Here is a 15,556-nt window from a genome sequence, read left to right as displayed (position 1 = left end):
CACTGTGTCTGACACAAGGTACATGCTTGCTGCTGTTATCAGGAGCCCCAGCAGTGTGTGTGAGTGACTCTGAGGCATTCCATCACCTCTCTGAGGCTGTTTTTGCATCCATTACCCTTGGACAGTAATGACCAACCTCACAGGATTGGCACAAGCTTCACTGGGAAAGTGCTCACACACAGGAGATGGGCCTGAATTACTGTTCATTGTTTCAGAGTTAATCCCGTCCTGGACTTGTTGCCTGGATGACCGAGTTTCCCACTCACTTGCCCACCCTCCATGTCAGGGAAAACTGGGCAGAGTGATAAATGCAGGTGCTATGGCTCCCCAGTGCTGACAGCAGTTACTTTATTGGTTGGAAAAGGGAGAAGGTGTGTTCAGCCCAGGAAGGAATGCAGAGGCCAGAGGGTGGGGAGGGCCACAGGGATGGAACCAGTTGCACAGCCAGGCAGAAACTTCTTCCCTCTTATTAGGCTGGTGGTGGCCTAAGCTGGAGGAAGAAAAATCAGGATAACACCATCAACCACAATACATGCCATCTTACACTAGAGCAGACAGCTTAAATCTGGACCAACTCCCTCCCCCCCAGCCTATTTCATTCAACACCCAAAAAAAAAAAAAAAACACAGTAAATCTTCCTTTTTGGGCCTCTGCTCAAGTTTTTAATCAGCTTCTAGACTCATATCTCTGTTTTTGATTGCCCCCGAGACATACCTGGGTATATCACAGTCCCAACTCACCACTGTAGCCTCTCGGACGGGCCATAAGCCTTTATCTATCTCTCCCAGGACTCTCTCTACCACCAGGAAGTTCCATCACACCTTCATTCCTTAGGGTAAGCTCAATGAGCTGATCAAGTAGATATTACTTATCCTCATTCTATATAATTAAAGCCTGGTACATGAAAAGGACAGTTGAAGAGTCTGAGCTGAACTCTGAGCTCAGGCTTCCGAGTCCAGGCTTCCTTCTAGTGAAACCACCATGCCATTGACACTTATGGAGGTAAGAGATGGTTGACCTCAAAGGAGAGCTCTGGGTTTTATGGAGACCATGGCTCCTTCTTCACCACTGAAGAGCACACTTTGAAGTAGCAAGCATGGGACCTTGTGCATGTCCCCCCTCCCCGAGCTTCAGTTTTCTTACATGTGCACTAGTGGATGCCATCCATGACCTTCAGTTTCCTCTCCTGAGATCTTGTTTAAGGCATCAGATCACAACCATGATTTCAACTAAAGGGCACTTCCAAGTTCTTGCCTTCTGTCCCCTCTGCCTGAAACAGCCTCTTCACTGCACTCCACCACACTACCTACCTTTCACTCATCTTTTGTGCTGGCTCAAAGTCACCCTCTGGGTAGTCTTCTCCAACTGAACCTGCTCCAACCTCCCCAGACCCGTGCCTGTGTGATGTTCCCTCCTTTGATTCCCACAGTGGTGGGCACTGAATAAAGACACTAGGAGTGTCAGCCATTCATTGGCCTCAGCCACTGGACTGAAATTCTGGGGAAGGATGGTGGCCACCTTCTTTCCTAGCACCTGGTACATCCATGGTAGTGGACCTATCCAATGGTTCAACCAAGTCTTTGCTTCATTTTTCCCCTTCCTTCCTTACACTTACTATATGACTTCATATTGTTTTTTCCTCTTAATTTTAGATGAGGGGAAGTGAGTATCTACACTTTTCCTTTCAGGACCAGAGCCACTAAAGCTGAATTTATTACTGACCTGTTGCAGAGTAAGTGTTTAACCCACTTCAAACACAGGCCTGATGAACTGAACTCAAGGTAACTCATCTCTCCCATATTTGTTCCACAAAACAAAAACTTTTGGTGAAAGCAAAAATCAACTCTTGTGCCTTTCACTAGCCATGTAATTAGTTACCTTCCCATCTTCTCATCAAGGCTTTCAACCACTGTCCCTTCCCTCTGCAACCACTGGTCACAACCACTCCCCTCTAGCTCCTGACTTACTGCAGTGCCAGATAAACAAAGAGTTAGCCATCTCCTTGTCTCTCAGCCTGGCTCATCAGCAAACTTTGACCCACCCACCTTCCACATGTTCCAAGCATGGTCACCTCTCTCCCATGCCTCCATCCTAGTCCAGGTCATCTGGTACCTGACACACAGGATCCCTGCCTCTGCTCTGCCCTTCTATAGCCTGTTCATGTGGCAGTCATGAATCCTTTGAAAATTTCACAAGTGTACGACATCCTGAGGCAAAGCAATGTCTTATGTGGCCCCAAATTATCTGCCCCAAGCCCCACTTACCTCCTGTCTCTGTTCTTATCATTCTCCCCTGCTTATATGGCCCTTGCCATCTAGCTCTTCCTGAAGTGCCCAGGGATGTTCCTGCCTTTATACCTGCTGCTCCCTCTACCTGTAACACTCTCCCTGAATAGGCCCATGGCTCCTTCTCTCCTTTCCTACCTTCTTAACCCCTTTCTGTTGTCCCCTCTCTGTTATCTCCCTGTAAGATAACATAAAATCTGCTTGCTAGCTTATTTTATTTATCTCCCACTAAAGCTTTGACCCCACTGTCTGATTTATTCATTCATGGAGCATCCCTGGCACCCAGAATGGTACATGGACTTGACAGATGCTACAAATAAGTGGACAGAGTGCTAGTGAGTTTGCCATGGTTCTCCTTTTCAACCTTCATCCCTGGGCATCAGTACACCACTTCTGCATCCCCACCTACCTCAGAATTTGGGTGTAACACAGGACACTTTTCCACAGCCATTGCAGCAGCACTTTATCTTGCCAGGACACTGGCTGCCCATCTCACACTGGTCCTCACAGATGCCAAGCTGAGGCAAGTCCATATTGGGGCAGGTACCTGCCTTTTCTGGGTAGAAAAAGGAGAAGAGAAGATAGACTGAGGGAGTGCAGGGAGCTGGAATGCAAAACATGACCTTCCTTTGCCCCTGTGCTAGTTCACCACTAGCCTAGCTGCCTGCCTGAGTTGACCTTGGGGCATGAGCTGCTCTCAGGGGTCCTGAAAAGATTGTCTGCAAATTCCTCTTCCTCCTGCTCCCAGATGGCTTTGGAGTCTTAAGACCTCAAGTTGAATCCCAGCTCTGCCATTTTCTAACCTTATGGCTTAGCATCAGAAACTTCCCAGAGCCCTATAATCTTCAGATGTCACATGGAATCAATGTCACCTGACATCATGGGGTTGTTGCAAAAGCAATGGAAGCAAACATCTATTATTTTTCCCCCACAGATCAAACTGCTTTGTAGTAATAATGAGCAATTGTAGCAGTGAATACTTACTTAGCTCCTGCTATGTGCCAGGCATTATTCTAAGCATTCATTTAATTCTCACAATAACCTAAAAAAAGGAGGAAGGGTGTCTGTTAACATTTTCTCATGATACAGAGGAGGAAACTGAGGCACTGAGAGGTTAATACTTTGTCTAAGGCAATACAGGATGGAGGCAAAATTCAAATGGCAGGAAATCTGGCTCCAAAATTTGTGCACTAGACAGCTGTCATGTATTGTGTTGCAGAGCTATAGGCTAAAAGGCTGAGGCTAGCGTTAGCAGGGATGGTTCCTTCTCAGGATGAGGGAGAAATGTGTTCCACGCCTCTCTATTCACTTCTACAGGTGTGCTGGTGATCTTTAGTGTTCCTTGGCTTGTAGAAGTATCATTATGATCTCTGCCTTCATGTTTACATGTCATTCTTCCTGGGTGTGTCTCTGTCCAAAGCTACCCCTGTTAACTAATTGAATCTGCAGGCTGGGGATATAGGTCAGGACTAGGTCTTATATGCTCAAGACCTTTGGCTCAAACCCAGTTTGTTAACAGGAAAGAAAGAAAAGCAAAACTATTGTCTGCCATGATCCTGTCTCTAGAGATGCAGGCAACCATGCGAGGATCTCGTCACAAATGTATGCAACAGGTCCATGCAGCTGGTCTCACATGTAGTGTGACAGGGAAAAGGAGCCTGCTTCACTTTCAGTCATGGTGAAGAACAGTAACACCGTTTTGTGTCTGGTGAGCATTCTGAGTTTTCAACTCTGGGATCTCTCTGCAGATATATGTCAGCTACCAAAAGAAACTGGCCCCTGCATGGCTTTTTTTTCTTCGTTGGTGGTATAGTAAGAAAACAATACTGCTACAACTTCATCTATGCTGGCTGCCAGGGAAACAATAATGATTTCCAAACCAAAACCATCTGCCGAAATGCCAACCGAAAAAGACATGAGTTTTTTTCTATTTATGATTTTATGTATCTGATATTTGAAAGAATTTGCAGAGACTTGCTTTCCTGTCTGAATACATTTAAAAACTTGTTTCTCCTCCACCCTGTGACATACTTCTAGGGCTTGGCACATGCAAACTACCATGCAACATCTAGCCCAGGCCTTCGGGTCATGATGTCAAGGGAACTGGCACAGTAGACAACAGCAGTAGTGCTTGCAGCCATTGCCACACCAAGACATCCAGCAGCAACTTCCTATACACAGAAATGGCAGGGAACAACCCAAATATATCTCAGGAGCTCCAAATAAATATATCCCTAACTCAACTCAGCTTCCTCTGTCTGCCTGCCAAAAGTGCTGGAGCCATTTCAATACCACCTGACCCAGGAGGAGTGTGATGGGAAGTCAGAGTGGAAAGGAAGGCGGCTTGGCTGGTTATGGCCAGAATATCTTACTGTCAGCTATTACTCATCCTTTGACATGGAGCACATCCGAGGTCCATTCTCGGAATCTTAAAGGGCCTGCTCAAGTGAGGGATCCTGAGGCCTCAGCTCCACTTTCTTCATGGCAAGTCCACCCCTGAAGGGCTCATGGCCTTGTGTTCTGGGGTCACAGTAAGGACATGGTTCCACTGTGTGGTACAGAAACTCCAAATAGAAAATTACAGGAGAGGCACAAATTGAGGAGATAGAGAAGGAAAGGGGAGAAAGGGGAGTTAGAGAAGAGGGGAGAAGAAAGGATGGTGAAGGAGGGAAGACTGGCTGCTGCAACAGTTTCAAAGCACGCTCCCAAAATTCTTACACGTGCTTCCCCCCTAGAGGTGGATCTATGTCCCCTCCTTTTGAGTCTCAGAATGTAAGGTTTGACCAGGAAAAGTGCAACTGGTCCTCATAGGAACTTAGTGTGGGGGAAGAGAGCAGAGAGGAGAGGCCAATCTGGGTTACAGAGCAAGGTCCTGTTTGAAAAGAAAAAAGTGGGGGTGGTTGAACTGATTACTATCTCTGAAAATTCTGTTGGCAAAAACCTCCACCAAAGTCACTTGGGAAGGGGAGTTTTAAATGTGGGCCTCACATCAGGTAAATTGCCATCTCTGTGAGAAAGCCCAGAAGCCTGCACTTTGAAGAGGAATTGCCAAGAAATGGTGAAGGTTTTGAACCTGTAGATTGGATGATATTTAAGGGTCAATCTAATAAGGATAATATTTAAGCGTCAATCTTACGGTGGAGTGAAGTAAAATATCTGCAGATTATATGACCATATGTATAGAAAACTCTAAGACCTACTAGATGTAATAAATGCATAAGTTGCTGTACACAACATCAAAATATAAAAATCAGTGGTGATTCTATGTACCACCAGAAGCTATCCAAAAGGGAAATTCAGAAAATAACCCCATTTACATTAGTAGTGACAACAACAAAAATTTAGTGATTGACTTGTACACAAAATCATAAGACATTGCTGAAGACTTCCAAACCCTCAGATAATGGAAAACCTACCATGTTCATAAGTTGCATTGGCAAAATGTCCATACTACTCACAGCAGTCTACAGATTCAATATAATCCCTGCCAAAATGCCAATAACATTTTTGCAGAAAAGAAAAACAATTCTAAAATTCATGCAGGACCACATGAAAAAAAATAATCAAAGCATTCTCAAGAAAGAGGAACAAAACTGTAGGCATCCCACTTCCTGACTTTAAGTTATATTGCAAGCTATATTTTAAAAGCAGACACACAGGGCAATGGGACAAACTAGAGAACCCAAACCAAGCACATGCACTTGAAGTCACTTGATCACTGACAGAGTGCCAAGAATGAACAACAAGGAAGGGATCATCTCTTCAACACATTGTGCTAGAAAAACTAGGTATCATTGTGAAAAGAATGAAATTAGACTCTTATCTCAGTTTGTACATAAATGTCAACTTGAAATGTTTTGAAGTCTTAAGTGAAAGACCTAGCCTGTAAAACTCATGAGAGTCTCAAAGAACTATCTATAATCCCCTGTTCATTGCAGGATTATTCACAATAGCCAACATATGCAAACTACCTGAATGTCCATCAACAGATGAGTGGATAAATAAAATGTGATATGAATACATATAATGGAATGTTTTTCAGCCTTAAAAAAGAAGGAACTCCTTCCATTTGCCACAGTATGGGTGGACGCAAAGGAAATTACGTTAAGTAAAATAAGCCAGACATGGAAAGACAAATATGGTATGCTGCTGGGTGTGGCATTTTCCACATTTATGTTTGTACTTGACTCCATGTCTCCATGGAAATGAGTTTGGTCACTTAGGAGGACTACCCCAGTGTGTGATCCAGACCAAGTTATCCACAAACCATCATTGGTCTGCATCCTGAGGACAGAGCACATGTCTGGGAATAAGAAGACTCAAATTTGAATACCAACTTTGACCTTGGTTGAATGTATGCCCTGGTGGGGGAGGGTAAGGTAGAGGTGTGCTCTTCTCAGAGTCTGTTTCCTATCAACAAGATGAAGGTGATGGATTAATGTCACAGAGTATTTCTAAAAGGAGAACATTTGACAGCACAGGAACCTGTTAAATCTGGTAAGACCTGGTAGTTATCTATCCCTTGGTACCCTTCAGTCCCTGATTGTGGTTGGCATACATGAAGGAACAAATTGCTCTGTCCCAGGGTCCTATCACCAAACTAGTCCCTTGGAAATGGCCAGAGAGTGCCCTGTGGTTGATAGTATCTGCTCAGGAATAAACTCAGAGTCTTTAGGGCTAAGCACAGGGAACCCCTGCCTTGAAAGACCTCAGAGATGTTGGAAGACCCCGTGTCTCTTTATTACCAACGTTCTGCTCATTACTCTGTCCAATAGACCCCAGAAGACACCTCAAGTGGAATCCTTGGTATTTCCAAGGTGCTATGCCTACCCAGGCCCTCCTTTTCCTCTCCTTCTTATGTTTCCTTCTCAGAGCTTCTATTAGTGCCAGAAAAGTTGGATGGCTTGGAAACAAAGGGAATGTGTGGTTTGAGGGAGCAACAGAACACCTCTACCCTGAATTCTTCTTCCCTTCTTTTTTCTACACATGTTCAAATGGAAACTTCTAGTAAAGAATGGACTTGTCCAAGGCCATACAGCATGTCAGTAGCTGAACTAATATTAAGGTCCAAAGAATGCCAAATGTTGCCAGATCCTGCAGCCTCATCGAAATCAAAGGTTTAGTGGTTATTTGTAGTTTTGTTTTTTAATATGTAGTATCTAAATCTCATTCCTATGGATGAAGAATTCTCTTCTAGGGAAGTCTTAGTGGGAGGTTAAACCACCATTCCAGGAAAAAACAGAAAGGGCCCGGATCTCACTCTGCATTAATCAGGGTCCAGTAAAGAATGCAAACCATATTAGGTGTTCTAAACAGGAAGGATTCAAAACTGAGAACCGGTTACACAAGTGTTGGGAGGGTGGGAGAAAAAAGGAAATCCACTCCTGGATTTGGGAAAATAAGAGATTATTATTAGAAGAATCAAGGAGTTAAATAGAAATTGTCCAGCAGTAGTTGGTGCTAACAACACAGGGGGCAAAAGAGGTGGGAGCTGTATGGCTGCACTCTGTCTTCTAGAATGTGCTGCAGCTGGTTCTCAGAACTCTGTGGGTTCAAATGGTGCTTGGCCCACTGGATGGGGATGGATGGCCAGCTGGTGCTGGTATCTCTGGGTAAGAGTTGCAGTGCAACCATTTTAGGGGGTGCCAGAGTGAGCTGGACACCACAGCTTACACCTGTAATTCCAGTTACTCTGGATGCAGAGATGGGGGATTAAGGTTTGAGGCCAGTCTATGCAAAAAATTAGCCAGATCCCATCAAACTAATAAAAAAATTAGGGTGTGGTGACACACATCTGTCATCCCAACTACATAGAGGTGTAAATTAGAGAATCATGATCCAGGTCAGCCTGGGCAAAACCGAGACCGTATTAAAAAAAACAAGTAAAGTAAAAAGGGGTTCCCGGTGTGACTGAAGTGGTACGGAGGCTGCCTAACAAGCATGAGGCCCTGAGTTTAAATCCAGTACTGAGAATAAGCCCATTGTTCCAGAAGTATCTAGAGATTGGATGTGTAACTGTTTTCTGCTGCTAGACACATGCAGACAGGAGTCACAAATGGGATGGAACCCACTTCTCCATGTAGTTCACCTGTCAGTTTCTTCTTAGTGCTTCCCATTCATAGCGTCCACTAAGAAGTGCAAGAATGAGGGAAGGTCAGGTGCTGTGGCTCACTCCTGTAATCCTAGCAACTTGGGAGGCAGAGATCAGGAGGATCATGGTTCAAGGCCATCCTGGACAAAAAGCAGGACCCTATCTCAAATATCCTACACACACAAAAAAACAGCTGGTGGAGTTGCTCCAGTGGGAGAGCACCTGCATTATAAGTTAAGATCCTGAGTTCAAACTCTAAGGTTGTCAATGGAAAAAAAAATAAAGATACAGCCTTTAAAAAAAGAGTGAGGGGAAACTTAGTGTGCAGAGTCCCACTACCAGCATCACAGAGAAGAGTACAGAAGGATGGACTTGGAGCTGACAGACAGTAGGCCCTGCAGCCTGGGTATATGTCATGGCTGGCCTGGGACAATGAAGACAGCCTCCCTCCCCCAAATGAGAACTGGTTACACGACTGTTGGGAGAGTGGGAGAAAAAGGAGAAGCTGAGGTAGGCATCACTCCTAGATTTGGGAATAAGAAATAATTATTGGAAGAATCAAAGAGTTTAATAGAAGGGGCATGGAATTATTTGATGTTAGCAACTCTGGGAACAAGAGAGGTAGGAGTTGTATGGCTGGACTCTGTCTTCTAGAATGTGCTGCAGCTGATTCTCTGAGCTCTGTGGGCACAAATGTTGCTTGGCCCACTGGATGGGGAGGGATGGCCAGCTGGTGCTGGTATCTCTGGGGAGGAGGTGTGGTGTGAGTATTTTAAGGAGTGGCAGAGCAGGCTCAGCAGAGGAGCTTACACCTATAATTCCAGCTACTGTGGATGCAGAGATAGGCTGATTAGGGTTTGAGGCCTGCCTATGCAAAAAATTAGCCAGATCACATCCAACTAATAAAAACATTGGTGTGGTGGCACACATCTGTCATTCCAGCTACATGGGATGCATAAATTAGAGAATCATGGTCCAGGTCAGGCTGGGCAAAACTGAGACACTATTAAAAAAAAATAAGTAAAGTACAAAGGGGTTCCAGGTATGACTGAAGTGGCACAAAGTCTGCCTAACAAGCATGAGGCCCTGAGTTCAAACCAAATACTAATAAAAAACTCAAAGAGTTCCAGAAGTATCTAGATATTGGATATGTGTCTGTTTTCTGCTGCTAGACTCATGCAGACAGGAGTAGTCAGAAATGGGATGGAACACTCTGATCCATGTATTTCACCTGTCAGTTTCCTCTTAGTGCTTCCCGTTCATAGAGTCCACCTAGAAGTTTAAGAGTGAGGGAAGATCAGGTGCTGTGGCTTACTCCTGTAATCTTAGCATCTTAGGATATTCTCTCATATATAAGTATCTCCCTCAAATATTCTCTCTCATAAGTGGAACTAAAAAAGAAAAATCAATAAAAGTTTACATGAAAGTCAAAGAGGGAATACTAGGACTGGGTAGGGTGAGGGGGAAGTTAGAAAAAAGAATGGATAGACATGATCCATTTGTGATGTATGCATATGTGGAAATATCACAGAAAATCCCACTAATCTGTACAATATCTCACCCGAATTTACTCTTCCCATCCTTACACAAAGCACATCAAAGTTCTCAGATTAAATTAACTCAGTTATCCTTTATCGAAATGCACACATGCACTCACATATGGTCGACATAGGGTAAGACTCCTTAATGAGTATAAGTGACAGACAACCAGCAAGAGCTGCCTGCTAGCATCTGTGCTTGTGTTCAATACATTTTATACTTGGTCTCAATCTTCTGGAATTACAGAAACAAAGCTACCTTGACCATCTGAGCAAAAGCCAAGGCACTAAGTCATGATCAAAGATTCCCCAGGGTCACCTGGGTACAGAACACCCACTTGTCAAAGCTCAGTTCCTCTCACACCCACTCACAGGTCATATTGGTCAAATCAGCACAGGCACCCCTCATCAGGCACAGTCCCCGACTATACTGAGTCTTGATCATGATGTCAATGAAGGAAGAGATTTTATGATTTTATAAAATCATTTAAATCCATAAATCCTGGGCAAGGTTTGGTTAACATCTGAAGACAGATAATTCTATGTTGTTAGGGGCCGTCAAGGGCACTGTAGGATGTTTAACAGTGTCCCTCATATTCAGCTACCATATGCTAGTAGGTAACCCCACCCACGGGTTGTGACAATCTCATGAGTCTCTAAACATTGCAAGTGTCCCTGGGACCAATCGTGTGTTAAAAGGCAGCTTCTCACTTCTCAATTAGCAGCTCCAAAAGAGACAGCATGGTGGTAAGCTCTCAGCCAAGGTGCACCAATAGGCAACCTTGCCTTTCCTCTGCCTGAACAGCAGTTGCCAGTCTGTTCACTCCCTAGGGACCCCCTACTGCCATTGTTTTGTTTTCTGATGAACAGATTTTACTATGAAAAGGTTAAGGAAGGAGACAGCCAGGATAATGCTGATGACCCCAAGCAAGTGAGAAGATGTACTCTAGGGATGCTGAAATGGAGGCCTCAGAAGTGCATTCAAGATAGAGGTAGAATAAACAGTAAGTAAGATGAGCGTGTTGACCAACCGTTGAGTGAACTGCAATTGGAAGAAGCAGGGACCAAGAAATGTGTACCATAGCCTCATGGAATTTAAAGAGAAGGAAGAACGACAACTACTGTGCAAAGGTGGGGAACACATGTCTAGAGGAATCAAGTATGGCCCTGATGCAGTTAGCACTTTGTTTGTGTGGTATAGGAGTTTGAACTCAGGGCCTTGTGGTCCTAGGCAGGCTCTCTACCATGTAAGCCACATCTACCAGTCTTTTTCCTATAGTTATTTTGAGGGATAGGGTCTTGCTTTACCCAGGTGACCTAAATCTTGATCCTCCATTTATTTACTTTTCCCCAGGAGCTGAGATGACAGGCATGAGCCATTATCAACTATTGGTCGAGATCGGGTCTTGAGAACTTTTGCCAAGGATTGCCTCCAAACATGATCCTCCCAATCTCCACCTCATGAACAGCGAGGATTACAGGCATGAGACACCACAATGGACTCAGTTAACAGTCCTGTTTCCAAAAAGGCATCTTGCCACACACATTTGCCAATGGCGTGTGCTTGTGTGTGCATTTATGATGTATGCACTTGAATAATCATTAAACTTTTGGGCCAGTTATGGGAAAATGCTGTGTGAATTATCCTTTTACTGTGGTATAAAGACACTTGTGTGAAACAGTTTACAGGAGGAAAGATTTACTGTGGCTCACAGTTTCAGAGTTTTCAGCCCATGGTCAGCTGCCTACCTGGCTGCGATAAGCCAGAAACATCATGGAGGAAGGGTATGGGGAGGAAAGCTGCTGATATTAAGGCAAAAAGCAAAGAACTGGAAGGGATCAGAACTAAGATGTACCTTCAGAGGCATGCCCCCTTGTAGGGCACACCTGTAATCCAAGCTTCTCTGGAGGCTGAGGCAGGAGGATCATAAGTTTGAGGCCAGCCTGGGCTACACAGTGACATCATGTCTCAAAATAGAACTTGAAAAAGGGGTCTTGGATTTGGCTCAGTGGTATAGTGTTTGCCCAGCATGTGGGAGGCCCTGGGACTGAAAAAGTCACACCCCAGTAACCCACTTACTCCAACTTCCCCACTTCCCAGAATTCCACAACTTTCCAAGTCTGCTCAAATTTTTAATCTGTCAGTAGATTAAACCATTGATTATGTCAGAGCCCGAATGATCCAGTTGTCTCTGTAAACACCCCCACAGACACACCAGAGGTGCTTTACTTATCTCCTAGGTGACTCTCACCCCAATCACATTGACAATCAAAACTAAGTGTTAATGGGGAGGGTGAGCTGATTAAAGATGACATATACATGTCTGAAATGTCAATTGAAACCCCCTTTCACTTTCCTATGCACTTTTATAAATAAAGGACAGGAAGGTAAAACAGGTCTTTTCTGAGGTTTCAACAGTGGGTGGGGTAGGGTATAAGGAAAGGGTGAATGAGGAAGAATATTGTGGATGTATTTTGTATTTATATATGAAAAATGAAAACTGTTGAAATTGTTCTGAGGAGGGAGGGGGTGAGGGAGAAGGGGGGGTGTTATAAGATATGTTGCAAACACACGTGTAAATATTACAATTTGTACACTAAACTATTTATGCTGTGCAGCTATGATGCACTAATAAAAATAAATAAATAATCTTTACACCATTTGTCATATTTGTTAATCTTTTTATACTTCGCATATTTGTCCCCATATATAGATGAGAAAACAAGCCCAAAGAGGTTAAAAGAGAGAGGAAAGAGAGAAAGAGAGAGAGAGAGGATATGCCTATCTTCTTTGCCTACCATGATATGAACGTCTTTGCTCCCCCCTGCTTTCCCCACCTTGATGGAATGAAAACCCTGAACTGATGAACTAAAATTACTTGGAAAGCGAGGGGCCACCTTGTGTCATGCAACCAAGAACCAGTAACCAAAGATCTCCAAAAAGCAAACTTCCAAGATGACAGTGTTCTAAAGCAGTGTAGCGAGAATAATAAATGTAGACTGATGTTGATGTTGACCAGAAAAAAAGAAGGAAATTCTGCCATTTGGGACAATGGAGATGAACCTGCAGAACATTAAGAGAGAGAAGCCAGACACAGAAAGACAATAGCTCATGACCTCCCTTGTGGAAGGAATCTAAACAAGTTGAACTCAGAGAAGCTGAGAAGGGAATGGTGGGCACCAGGGGGTAGGGAGTGGAGGGATTAGGGAGATGCTGGTCAAAGGTTACAAAGTTTCAGACCAGAGACGCAGGTTGTGGCAATCTGTATAGGACATGGTGACTAGTTAATGACAGTGTATCGTGTACTTGAGAACTGCTAGGAGAGTGGGTTTTAAGTGTTCTCACCACACATACCCATACCTACAAACACAGACAGACAGACACACACACCCACATACCCCCACACACAGATGTCACACACACACCCACACACACACAGACACACACAAATTGGTAAGTGAGGTAATGCATATGCTACACAGCTTGATTTAGTCAGTCCACAGTGTATACTCTCCACAAAGTATGCCATAAATATGCACAAGTTTTGTGGATTAAAAAAATAAATAACAATGAAATATAATAAGAGAATGGCTATTTTTTAAAGAATAGCTAAACTCAAGCACAACTTTGGACTTCAGATGTGAACCTCACTAAATCCCACAAAAGCGTAACAGGTTTGTCTCCCCAAAACTTCGGATCTTGGAAAGGAGTCCAGTGGGAAATATGCTGGGCTCTGGGGACAGGGTGAATCTCTAGACACAATGGCCCTCTGAATCCCACAAGGCTGGACCTCCTTCTGCAATGAGCTTTTGACACTTTTGTTCAAATATGATTCAGCTAATTATCTAAGTAAGTGACAGTTTCTGATTTCCGGCCAAGTGTATGTTTGTTCCCATAATTCCCTGGGAGCACCCAGGTGTGGTGAAGGCTGCATCTGACAGTATGCCTAGTGCACTGTGATACTTGATAAGTGTTTGTTGAATGAATGATCAACTCAGTGACATTGGAGCTGGACAGACCAGGGTCTCAGTCTTGATTCTGAACTTTCTATCTTGTCACTGTGGTCAAGATAGTTTAACCTCTCCTCATCTACACAATGGGGTGTGTTAGCCCATTTTCTGTTACTGTAACAAAGAAAATAAGCACATGCATTTTTAAAAGGTTTAGTGATGGGAGGTGTGGGTCAAACGGAAGAGCATTTGCTTTACAAGTGAAAAGCTCTGAGTTCAAACCCCAGTCTCACCAAAAAAAGAAAATATAAAAGAGGTTGATTTAGTTTACAGTTTTTGAGTCTGAAAATCAACGGGGAGGCTGCCTGAACACTTTGACGTCTAGAGAAGCCCCTCCCCAAACCGTGTCACAGCATAGCACATGGCATCATGGCACAGAACATGTGAAGAGAAAGCTTGCATTGTGGGAAAGAACACCAAAGCAACTCAGGGGTGAGACTTGATCTTCTTGTGACAACTCACTGTTGTCACAAGGGAACTAACCAAGATCTCACGAGAGCTACTGAGTCCTTTCCAAGGGCAGCACTGCAATGGGCTTTTTACCTGCACTAAGTCCTCTGTTAAAGGTTGCTCCACCTCTCAACACTGCCACACTGAGGACCAATCTTCCACCACATGAAGCCTTCGGTTACACATTCAGTCCATATCTGAGCCAAAGCATGGGGCTCTAAGTTTTGAGGGGTTCCTGTGTACCCTCAAGGGACAAAGTGTGAGGAGTATTTTCTTTGTTCCTGAAAAAGCAAAGGGTGGCCATGGCAGCTGTTGATGGTTGATTATTCTTGAAGGGGCTTCTACCCTAATGGGGTGGCCAATTGTCTTGAAAGGCCAGATCAGATAAATCCAGGAGGACAAATGAGGAAGTGTTCTTTGACAGGACACTCTGTTCCACAGGCAGCCAACCCCAGGGGATAACAGCAGTGAGGGGTGAATGAAAATGATGTGGGGCCACCCCGCCTCTCAGTCCCCTTTGTCTCTAAAAAGACAACCCCAGGCTGGCTCACCGCTGGATGACACCATGCAGCTCTGGGCTGCTTTCTCCTTTCTCCTGATTCTCATCAGCTGTCAAGTGCTTCCATCTCAAGGAGCAGGAGGTTGGTATGCAGTGTGGGATCTCAGAGTATGAACTGGGAATAGAGCCGAGTCCCAAGAGAACAGGGTCCATTTCTCATCTCACGGGGTAAGGAATTAATTCATTCATTTCATAAATATACGCTGGGTAAGTGCTATGTACCACGCCCTGTCCAGGAGCTGGTGCTACAGCCATGAGCCAAAGCCCCTGCCTTTGTGGAATTCATATTCTAGCAAGAGGGAGACAGACCGTGCTGCAAAAGCATCTCAGCATAATCGATGGCAAAAGCACCACAAGAAATAGAATAGGAACAGCAGGAAAGGGGCTTCAAAATCTGGGCTTATGGAGAGCAAGGTGAGATTAAAAAAGGGGATGTGAGACCACATTTGAGGGTGAGGGTAAGAGAGTTAGCAAAACCAGACTTTACTACAGGAAAGGCTCCTTCCTGGATCACTTCCTTTGTTGCAGCTTAAAATCTGCAAGTGGAAGCACGGAGATGGAATGTTAAATGTCCAGGAAAATCTGCTGGAGACAGGGACAGTTGGCAGATGTTTTCCAAGGT

At 44.3% G+C, this 15,556-nt stretch overlaps 1 long non-coding RNA gene across 1 annotated transcript; it reads right to left on the bottom strand.

Annotated features, from left to right (window-relative positions):
- Positions 1-345: 345 nt before the first annotated feature.
- Positions 346-14,624, bottom strand: LOC141423139 (uncharacterized). The gene is made up of 4 exons (XR_012447790.1): positions 14,469-14,624; positions 3,270-3,327; positions 2,695-2,841; positions 346-490 (listed from the first exon to the last, which is right to left on the bottom strand). It is a non-coding gene; the product is annotated as an uncharacterized lncRNA (long non-coding RNA).
- Between the last annotated feature and the right edge of the window lie 932 nt (positions 14,625-15,556).

Source organism: Castor canadensis, chromosome 5 (genome assembly GCF_047511655.1).
Source record: "Castor canadensis chromosome 5, mCasCan1.hap1v2, whole genome shotgun sequence".
In the NCBI taxonomy this organism is placed as follows: Eukaryota; Metazoa; Chordata; class Mammalia; order Rodentia; family Castoridae; genus Castor; species Castor canadensis.
The sequence above is the reverse complement of the archived record's forward strand: the minus strand, read 5'-3'. Positions and strand labels throughout refer to the sequence as shown.